The sequence below is a fragment of the Rhincodon typus genome, chromosome 21 (genome assembly GCF_021869965.1).
Source record: "Rhincodon typus isolate 14 chromosome 21, sRhiTyp1.1, whole genome shotgun sequence".
Classification (NCBI taxonomy): Eukaryota; Metazoa; Chordata; class Chondrichthyes; order Orectolobiformes; family Rhincodontidae; genus Rhincodon; species Rhincodon typus.
Window position 1 is genome coordinate 45512318 of NC_063352.1, and position 10298 is coordinate 45522615.

At 43.1% G+C, this 10298-nt stretch overlaps 2 long non-coding RNA genes across 3 annotated transcripts in view; one reads left to right on the forward strand and one right to left on the reverse strand.

Annotated features, from left to right (window-relative positions):
* The window catches only part of LOC125485661, a 36230-nt gene extending 35508 nt beyond the window's left edge, over positions 1-722 (reverse strand). For both annotated transcript variants that reach the window (XR_007264373.1, XR_007264372.1), the window contains exon 1: positions 378-722. This is a non-coding gene — a long non-coding RNA (uncharacterized LOC125485661). The remainder of the gene's footprint in view (positions 1-377) is intronic.
* The window catches only part of LOC125485662, a 47522-nt gene continuing 37762 nt past the window's right edge, over positions 539-10298 (forward strand). The window contains exons 1-2 of the long non-coding RNA XR_007264374.1: positions 539-642; positions 8184-8340. This is a non-coding gene — a long non-coding RNA (uncharacterized LOC125485662). The remainder of the gene's footprint in view (positions 643-8183; positions 8341-10298) is intronic.

Genomic DNA, 10298 nt, shown 5'->3' on the forward strand with positions numbered 1-10298 from the left:
CTCACCACTCCCTTACCCCTCCCCTCACTTACCCATTTACCCCTCCCCTCACTACTCCCTTCCCACTCCCTCATTTACCCATTTATCCCTCCCCTCAACACTCCCTTTGCCACCCCCTCACTTGCCCACTTACCCCTCTCTCCTACAACACCCTCCCCTTACCCACTTACCCCTCCTCACTATTCTCTTCACCACCCCCTCACGTAGCTACTTACTCCACCTCTCACCACCCCCTCGCTTTCTCACTTACCACTTCCCTCGCCACCTCCCCTCACTTTCTCACTTACTGTTCCCCTCACTGCCCACATCATCGTGCCCACCCCCCACCCCTTGCCTACTTCCCATTGCCCTTACCCACTCCTCACCGTCACACTTACCTGCTCGCCGTTGCCCCAGTGCCAGTTCCCTTCCTCACCCCAATTGCCGACTGGGCCTCCCCTCTGCTTTGGGAGGCCAGGGAAGCGGGTGAGGCTCCTACAGATTTCTAGCAACCATGGTTTGTCTTGTTTTTGCAGCTCTTTGGCCCTTGATACTTGCCCTGATAGCACGTCCCCCACTGGAAAAAACTTCCTTCGCTTCCTGTCAATTGCATTTGTGAAACAACTACAAGTGGCCCATTTTTGGCATGTTTTTTTCCATGGGGTGAGTAGTGAGTCAAGTGAATGGAAGTTGTATTGTAACCACTATCACTAAACATCAACGATAGACATTTGACTGTTTGTTGTGTGTCACTCAGCCTCTCTCGCTGTTAAACCAAGTTGCTTGTTTTTCTAGACAATCAGAATGTGTTGACCTCTCTTATCAGCGTGCAGACTTATTTCGAGGACATATGTGTCCTGCCTTTTCTCACTGAATCTGTATGCCTCTGCTGTCTTAAAACCAAGGACTGTTTTAAGTTTATTCATTTCATTCTTATCAGTTATTTTTGGCATTTTATAGTGAATTCTGTACAGGGTGCCTTTTTGTGCAAAGTGCACAGTTTCCTGGGGGTGTTAACACCTTTGCCTCTCAGTTCCAGGAATATGTCAAACATTGCCTTGTGAATCGTGATGTTATGAATCACACAGCAGGTTAAGTCAGATAGACCTGATGCAAGAAGCCTCAGAAGATGCCAGAGGTGATGCCTTGAATGCTGAAGTGCCCATTCCTGGAGTAAGGGAAGCAGATGAAGCAGCAATAAATTATCCCAGCACATAGTTCAACAACATCAACTTAATTAGCGCCTTGGATGTAATCAAATCACCTGAGATATTTCACAGAGTATTATAAACAGAGGGTTTTGTAGCTGATGACACCTAGCTGTATAAAGAGGTATTAGGAGGATAAGCAAAAAGCTTGGTCGAAGAGGTAGACTTGAAGAAACATCTTGAAGGAGGGATGCAGGGTAAAGAGGTGTAGAGAGGGAATTCCACAGCCTAGGGTCTAGACAACTGACAATACAACCAGCAATATTGGAGAAATTAAAATCACAAATACTAACGAACTTCAAACTGGAAGAACTGGCACAGATACCTCAGCTGGTGTGGGACAGGAGGAGATGGCAAGAGCTAGGAAGAGGCAAGGTCGTGGAAGGGTTTCAAAACAATGATGAGAATTTTAAAATCACAATGTTGCTTGACCAGGAGCTAGTGTGGGTTCGCTTCCTTCACCATCGATGCTTAGTAACAGCAATGTCGACCAGATGCACTGCAGCATCTCACCAAGGGCCTTTCGACAGCACCTTCCAAATCCACAAACTTTTCCACCCAAATGGACAAGGGACACACTACCACCTTCAAGTTCCCCTCCAAGCCACTCACCATGCTGACTTGGAAATATATGGCCATTGCTTCAACATCACTGGGTCAAAATCCTGGAATTCCATCCCTAAGGGCATTGTGGGTCACTCCATAGCAGGAGGATTGCAATTGTTCGAGAAGGCAGCTCACCCCCACCTTCTCAAGGGCAGCTAGGGACGGGCAATAAATGCTGGGGCCAGTCAGTGATACCCACATCCCATGAATGAATGGGTCAAAAGGGGAATGAGTTTGCTGTGAGTAAAGACACAAGCAGCAGAGTTTTGAGCAGCCTTGCGTTTATTAAGGCTTGAATATGGGAGGCCGGCCAGGAGTTTATTTGAACAGTCAAACTAGAGATAGCTAATGCATAGTTAGTGTTTTAACAGAAACGGACATCCCAATAAATCATCAATGTTATGTGTGTATCTTATCCAGCAAAAGATCTGCCTCCTCTCATTCAGCTTCACCATGGCTTTAAGTAATATCCTTGGCCATGACAGATGACCATCACATCTTCGTTCTCAGCCCCACCAACAACAGAACTAAGTGGCTCTTATATTAAATGTTCCAATGGTTCGTTGCAACTCTTCACCAAGACAGAAATACTTGAATTCCTAGTGACATGCATCCTATATAAGCCCATAAAACCAAAAGATATAGGAAAAAGAATGGGCTTTTGGCCCTTCTGACATTCCTCACATCCACTTTCCTGCCTTTTCCCTGTGGTCCTTGATTCCCCACCTGATCAAGAATCTATCTATCTCAGCCTTAGATATAGACAATGACTCTGCCCCCACAGCTCTCTGTGGTAAGGAGTTCCAAAGACTTTTAACCCTCTTGAGAAAGGAAATTCCTCCTCATTTCAGTCTTAAATTGGCACCCCTTCATTCTGAGACTATGTCTTCTGGTCCTAGGCTCTCCCATGAGGGGAAACATCATCTCAGCATTTACCCTATCAAACCCCTTAAGAATCCTATATGTTTCAATGAGATCACCTCGCATTCTTCTAAACTCCAGTGAGCAAAGTCCCAATCTGTTTAACCTTTGCTCACAAGACAATCCCCCTGTATTGGGAATCATCCTAATGAGCTTTCTCTGAGCTGCTGTATGGAAACATTGAGTGTCCAAACCTTTTGTGGGTTCAGTGCATCTGCCCACAGGTAGGTGTTCTCTCCATGTAATGACAGTTTGGAATTAAATTACAATGTTTTGACATTATTGTACTCATGTTTATTGAAGATGTAAATTACAGTGACATAGCCCTTAAACGCTGATTTCAAGCCTTTCCCTTTCTGCAAAATTTATTTTGAGAATACCATAAATGTCACTTCCAGGGAATTCAATTTAGTATTTAACCACTGACAAAGCTATAAGCTAGTCACTAAAATAATATATAACATTTATACATACAGTAATGTTGTACTTCATCAAAACTCTTCAATTAATATTAATCCTAATTGTATTAAAACATGAATCGTAACCTATTAATATTAAACAAAATAAATTTAGATGAGTTTTCATTTCATACTTTAATTTCTGAATGTTTTTAGTTAAACTCTGGGTGCAAATGACTTCTTCAGAGAATGATCTGGGGAGAGTTGTTATGCTCAAAGGAGTTGAAGTAATATTCACTGTTGGGTTAAAAAGACCGCAAAGCAGTTTCAATTAAATTCTGCAACTACTGTATTGATATTAATTTAATCCCATCTGTCACAGAAAATCCTTCAAGCTAGTTCCTTCAAAGAGGTCACCAACAATTCTCTTTAAACAAAAATAATCAAGAAGCCAACAGAGCTTAATAAAAGCATGCTAGAAATCAAAGGTTTTATTTACTTACAGAAGTACTGAGACTGAGACTCTTTTGTTTTATTCATTCACAGGATGAGGGCATTGCTGGCAAGGCAGCATTTATTGCCCATCCCTAATTGCCCACAGGGTAGTTAGGAGTCAATCACATTGCTGTGGGTTTGGAGTCACATGTAGGCCAGAACAGCTAAGGAAGGCAGTTTCCCTCCCTAAAGGACATTAGTGAGCCAGGTGGATTTTTCCAACAATCAACAATGGATTCACGGCATAATTAGACTCTTAATTCCAGATATTTCTTTAAAACCAATCAGAATTTGCAGTCTCTTGAATGTTGTAGACACTTAAACTTAAAAATATTGTTCAAATAGATATTGTCTTTCAGACTAAATATGATGATGTGTGCAGTGACTTTGATAAAATTCAACATTTTAATCTTTTATACGACAAAAACACTCAAACGTGCTCCATTTTTAGCTATCGGTTTTAACCAACTTTATAGACAATGTAACAAAGTGAATACTCTAATAGACTGGATTTTACAGTAGCAACATACCACCACTATTTTCGAGAAAATTGGAGAGCAATATCCAGCGTCTGCATGTCAGCAGTTAAACTCATAAAGCAAAAACTTGCTTTTCAACTTGTCATCAATAAGCTTTGCAAGTATCTTGCCTAGAGACTTGGAATTCAAATACATAAAATGCATGAAGGTACTGTATGTATCTGGGGTGGCACAATGGCTCAGTGGTTAGCGCTGCTACCTCACAGCATCAGGGACCAATATTGAATTCCACCCCTGGGCGAATGTCTGTGTGCAGATTGCACATTCTCCCTGTGTCTGTGTGGGTTTCCTCCGGGTGCTCTGGTTTCCTCCCACAGTCCAAAGATGTGCAGTTTAGGTAGATTGGCCATGCTAAATTGCCCATCGCATCCAGGGATGTGCGGGCTAGTTGGACTAGCCATGGAAAATGCAGAGTTTTAATTTTATTTTTGATTTTGATTTTCTCAGGTGTACCAAAATACAGTGAAAAGCTTTGTTTATGAACGGTGCAGGGAGATCACAGCAAACAAAGGATGTACAGATCAAAAAAGACTGAGAGACATACAGGTTATGTCGCAGGTTACATCATTTGAGGCTAGAGTCTATGCAACAGTCTGAAAACAGTTGGAAAGAAGCTGTTACTGAACCTGCTTGTGCGTGTGTTCAGGCTTCTGTATCTTCTGCCTGACGGAAGAGGTTATAAGAGATCATTACCGGGGTGTGATGGGTCTTTGATGGTGTTGGGTGCCTTTCTGTGGCAGCAAGCCATGTGAATAGGGTCCACAGATGGAAAGCTGGCTACCGTGATGGTCTGGGCTGTGCACACCACCTTCTGTAGTTTCTTACGTCCTGTGCAGAGCAGTTGCCATACCAGGCGGTTATGCACCCGGACAGTTTGCGTTGTTGTGCATTGTTGACAGTCACATTTATGTCACTCTGAGGAACATGATGCTCTTCACTCTCTCAACCTCAGTCCCGTTGATGTAGATGGGGGCATGTTCTCCTCCTTTCTTTCTGAAGTTGATCAGTTCTTTAGTTTTGCCGACGTTGAGGGACAGATTGTTTTCATTGCACCATGTCACCAAGCCCTCTATCTCCCTTCTCCATTATAACTCATGTTTGTTAGATATCCATCCCACTACAGTGGTGTCATCAGTGCACTAATAGATGGCGTTCATTTGGAATTTGGCAACGTAGTCGTGGGTGTACAGGGAGTACAGCGAGGGGCTGACGACGGATCCTTGGGAGACTCCAGTGTTGAGGGTTATTATGGAGGAGGTATAGTTACCTATCCTCACTGACTGCGGCCTATGGGTCAGGAAGCTGAGGGTCCATTTGCAGAGGGTGGAGCAGAAACCAAGGTCACGCAGCTTTGAGATCAGTCTGGAGGGGATAATGGTGTTGAAGGTGGAGCTGTAGTCAATGAGCAGGAGTCTGATGTAGGTGGCTTTATTGTCCAGATGTTCCAGGGATGAGTGCAGGGCCAGGGATATGGCATCCTCTGTGAACCTGTTATGTCGGTAGGCAAATTGTAGGGAATCTGGGAGACTGGCGTTAATGTGGGCCATGACCAGCCTCTTGAAGCACTTCATGATTATTGAAGTCAGAGCTATTGGGTGGTGATCATTAAGGCACACTGCATGTGTTTTCTTGGGTACAGGGGTGATGGTGGCCTTCTTGAAGCAGGTGGGGACCTCGGCTTGTAGGAGGGAGAGGTTGAAGATTTCGGTGAATACCTCCACCAGTTGGTCCACACAGGATCTGAGTGCTCGGCCGGGGACACCGTCCGGGCCTGTTGCTTTCCTTGGGGTGACTCTCAGGAAGAGACTGATCCGACTTCTGAAGCGGTGACAGGGGGAACAGGTGTGTCTGGGGCTGTTGGGGCAGGCGTTGCCACGCAGGTGGGATTCTGCTCAAACCAAGTATAGAAAGCATTGAGCATGTCAGGGAGGGATGTATCATTGTCTGCCATCTTACACTGTTTCATTTTGTATCCCGTAATGTCATTTAGGCCTTGCCATAGACAGCGGGTGTCTGTTTGGTAGGTCTGGGCTTCTAACATGGTCTGGTACTGCCTCTTGTCCTCCTGATGGCTTTGTAAAGGTCATGTCTGGATTTTCTGTATTGGCCTGGGTCACCTGACCTGAATGCTGCACGCCTGGTCTTCAGAAGGGAGTGGATTTCCTGGTGCATCCAAGGTTTACGGTTGGGGAAAACTTGGACTGACTTCTTTGGTACAGAGTCCTCCACACATTTGCTAATGAAGTCGGTGACTCCGCTAGGTTTTCCGCTGAACAATTGCACATGGTCCAGGCCACCGGGTCCAAGCAGTCCTGGAGACTGCTTTTGGTCTTAGGGTAGGGGGTGTGGTCCTGGGTTGGCAGCTCTTCAGAGGGTTAGTTGGACTCAATGGGCTGAACGGCCTACTTCCACACTGAAGAGATTCTTTTAAAAAAACTACTATTTGCCCAATTAACCTGCTAGAGAAAGCTAGGATTGTTGTATTCGGGTGTGACATTTTAACAGTGTGATAAGTATTAATTTTTATCAAACAGCTCTGTGCCATAATTTATGGATTTTAATTATTGAAGATAGTTTTGAAATTGAAAGGTCAAAATTTTTTATGGCTTTTTTCCATGTATCTCATTGATCTCTGTCTCTTAATTCCATCTTTCTTCCTCTCTTTTTATCCACCTTTCCGTCAATAAATTTACATCGATGTAAATGTCATAACTTATATTTCCTGCTTCAGATTTGTATGCCTCAGAAATGATTCCTCAATGTGATTAGTTGAGGAGACACACCACTGATAGTCCTGTTCACCCTGCACAGATTCCCAGAAATGAGTAACTTGCAAACTAAAAATTCGAAAGGTAATCACACATAAATTCCTGCAGGCTCAAATGAGCCTGTATCTATGTGGTTCTGCACAGCAATGTATTACATTATCGATACCAGTAAGTTGCTGCACAAAAAAAACCCACAACATGACTGTGGGCAGATGTAAAGATAATGAACAACTGCTGATTGTTTGCATTGGGCTGCAACGTATAGGCCATTCTGTTTTCTGTTATGATACCTAAATTCTAGGGGCTGCATTCATTGACAACACTGAGATGCAAGTAAAGAAATAGGTTTTTTTTTCCCGCCAAGCAGGAAATGAGTGATTTATCCCTCAAAAAACTTCACAAAAACAGCTCCTGTGGCCATCCAGCTTCCTATGAATGATTACTGTCCTCACATTGGTGACAAGATTTCAAAGTGCTCCATTAGGTAAAAAGCATTGGGCACCTAGAGATCATGAAAGACACTGCTTTTCCTCTCAATGTTCATGTCATCTCATTCATTGCTTTACGTAGAGGCTGTGAAGGAATAATAACTTCATGAAGGATGAGGGAGAACAAAGACAGTTGGAGGAATTCTCTAAGTAAATGGTTGGCCTCAATATGTTGGTTTGGCTGAGAGCCCAGTTGCTTTCAAGGAGTCTCCCCGCAGTGGTTCTGTTTTGAAAGCTAAACCGAGCTATTTATTTTAAGAAGTTAGAATAAATTGTTCTTTCTGCGATCTCTTTTGTCAATGTCTCAGTTTATATTGGAAAAAAGATTTTTGAAGCCTATGTCATTGATAATTTAATGATCTATTCAATTGATGCAACATTTAAGGCACCTATTTTCAAATTCTACCAGACCTAATAATATGAAAAGTAAACACTAAAGTCATACTATAAATAAGGTTTTGACAAATTAAACAAGTACAGTTGTTAGGCTCTTTAAATTCACTTGCGTTTTTTTCCCCAGATAGCAACCCTAGAATCCCTTTTTAAATGGGCAATTTTTTAATTCATTCAAATGTGGTAGAAACGATTGAAAATACAGCATAAAATCACAAGTTGAATCCATTCGGCTTGCTGATTTTTATGCAAGAATAGGAATCATCGACAAAGTGGGTAGAGATCTGTAGAATGAAGGAGAAAAGAAACTGGGATTGTCTTCCTGAGAGGAGAGAAGGTTCGGGTAGATTTCACATGGGACATTCAAAATGATGATATGTTTTGGTAGAACAAACTGGAGCCAGACACTGGATGGACCCACTTGAAGCTATTGGAAAGGCAGGCAGTGGAATTGGGCAGGAGACACAAATGAAGATTCCTGACAGCGAATCAAAGTTTATAGGCAGGTCACACTCCTGATCCTCATGCTTGGAAACCATTAGAAGGTATGAATAGTCATTAACATCCCAACCTATTGAAATTAATTCAATGGTTGCAAACTTACTAGCCAAAATAAGGAAACTGATGTGTTCACAAACCATAATCCATGAGATCTGTAACTGTTGAGGTAGATTTCTTCCTCTAAAGTCTTGTGAGTATAAATGTGTTCAGTTTTTTTTATTTCAAAAAATATACTTTATTCATTAAAATATCTTTGTATATATACATTGTCACTAATGCAGTTCAGTGCTGTACAGTTGCATATCAAGTGAACAAACAAACATTTGAGTTTGACTCTATCCCAACAAACCAAAGGCATCTCTTACACACACAAGGCTATATTAAATGCATTGAGGAACTGGGAGGGTCCAACAACTGAATGGACCCCCAAATAACTTCAGCAGGAAGATCTCAAACAGTGGTCCCTCCTGTGTTTTCTATTTCAAAAAATATACTTTATTCATAAAAAATATACAAATGTGTGCAGTTACTTGGGTCCTTTATAACCACGGCATTTCTTTTTATAAACACCAGAGTGCTAAGGATGGAGTCTCTCGTTGTTGATCAGCCCACCACACATCACAGACATAGAGAGACTGGCTTGTTGTTGTTTACAGTGTTTGGGGTGAAGCCTCACCAGGCCGACAAGCCTGTCCAAACAAGGCAGCCTCGCTGGCTAGTGCCAGCAAGCTTGACCCGGGGCAAGCAAGAAAGGCTCACTCATAGGACTGTCTATTGAGGTGCTCTCCTTGTCCCTTGTGAGCCTTTGGTGGAAAGCTGTCAGACGTGGATGTTCTCCTTGTTGTGAGGAAAGGTCAGGGACCTCGTGGCGTGTGAGTTGCTGAGTGCTGTAGCTCCTTTTCTGTTTTAAGTGGGAACCCTGGCAGAAGTACAAGAGGCAGTGCCGCTGTTGTGCCAGTATGGTGACATTGGTAGCTGTGACAAACTGTCAGGTGCTGATTGCACATGAGGCACCGGAAGGAGATGTCTGACCCTCCTGTGTTCCAATCCTCTGCTTTGTTAACTCACCCTCATAAGGGCATGAAACTTTGGGTAGACAGTGGCACTTAGCCTGGCACAGTGCAGAAGATCAACATTCTGCTTGTGGCACTGGAGGTTCTGCTCAGCTGCCAACAGGAACTGCCCTCTGCTGCCACCTCTGGTAGGCAGCTTCCATAGTCAGGATACCCATAGTTGACATCAATGGAGAAGAGAACATCCCTACCTCCTTGGACATTCCTCAGGATAGTGTCTAGAAAGGCATCACGGATTTATGGTGAGACAGTAAGAACTGCCGATGCTGAAGTCTGAGATAACACAGTGTGGAGCTGGAGGAGTGCAGCAGGCCAGGCAGCATCAGAGGAGCAGGAAAGCTGACATTTCGGGTCGAGTGCTGCGTTTATGATATTTCCAGAGATGGATGGAGGAGTGAGGAGCAAAGGTTGCACAAACTGAAATGCTCTCCGAGAGCATATTCAAAGATGGTGCCCAAATATTAGTCCCTATTATGGACCAGACCAAACCCCCTCAAAATATGATCAAGGAAATAGCCTAGACCCTAAATTTTATCTCATTTAAGTCTAAGGTAGCATGTTCAAGATGTGATTCGATTGGTCGATGACTAGGGTTTAAGCAAAACACACTTTTTTCTTACAACACAGCTGAAATATAGACAAAAAATTGGCTTATCTTTAAATCTATTGAAATATTTAGTAGAAATATATATCATTTAACTACTAATCATCAACTGTTCCGAAAGAGCAGCATCCCATAAGCACGCCCTTGGAAAAGGCAAATTTAGCAAAACAGACGTTCCTCGTGCTAAATCCTCCAGTCCAGGAGAACAGAACACTGAAAGAATCAAAGACAACAAGGTGTAGAGCTGGATGAACAAAGCAGGCCAAGCAGCATCAGAGGAGCAGGAAGGCTGACGTTTCGGGCCTAGGCCCTTCATCAGAAATGG